Source organism: Schistocerca serialis, chromosome 2 (genome assembly GCF_023864345.2).
Source record: "Schistocerca serialis cubense isolate TAMUIC-IGC-003099 chromosome 2, iqSchSeri2.2, whole genome shotgun sequence".
In the NCBI taxonomy this organism is placed as follows: Eukaryota; Metazoa; Arthropoda; class Insecta; order Orthoptera; family Acrididae; genus Schistocerca; species Schistocerca serialis.
This window is the reverse complement of record NC_064639.1, coordinates 1,050,720,235-1,050,721,066: the sequence shown is the minus strand read 5'-3', so window position 1 is coordinate 1,050,721,066 and position 832 is coordinate 1,050,720,235.

The window sequence follows — 832 nt, the reverse complement described above, 5'->3', positions numbered from 1 at the left end:
GCTGCAACGACGGAAAGAAAATACCCTCAGGAATTGTAGAGCAACTACGGACAATGTGCCAACGCAAATGAAGAAAAAAAAATGGTAACAGCGTGAGAAATGCATGCGCTTGAACACAAATGAAAATGCTAGCCAAGCCTGCAGGGTACGCAGTTCTATTTGACCACGATCTGCACCTGTGCGATATCCTCGATACGTTGCAAGTTCGAACGCGGACATAAAGTGTTCTGTGTAGTGAGTGCATTACGTCGGAGCTAAGTGAGTACGAACGTGGGAAAATTATCGGTGCTCGTATGGTGTATGCTTCGTTAGTCAAGGTAGCCGGTGTGTCTGATGTTTCGAGACGTAACACAGCTAAGATTTATACCCCATACAGAGAATGCGCAGAAACATCCACTAACAAGGGAACCTCCCCATCGCACCCCCCTCAGATTTAGTTATAAGTTGGCACAGTGGATAGGCCTTGAAAAACTGAACACAGATCAATCGAGAAAACAGGAAGAAGTTGTGTGGAACTATGAAAAAAATAAGCAAAATATACAAACTGAGTAGTCTATGTGCAACATATGCAACATCAAGGACAGTGTGAGATCAGCAGCGCCGTGGTCCCGTGGTTAGCGTGAGGAGCAGTGAAACGAGAGATCCTTGGTTCAAGTCCTCCCTCAAGTGAAAAATTTAATTTCTTTATTTTCGCAGTTATGATCTGTCCGTTCGTTCATTGACGTCTTTGTTCACTGTAGTAAGTTTAGTGTCTGTGTTTTGCGACCGCACCGCAAAACCGTGCGATTAGTAGACGAAAGGATGTGCCTCTCCAATGGGAACCGAAAACATT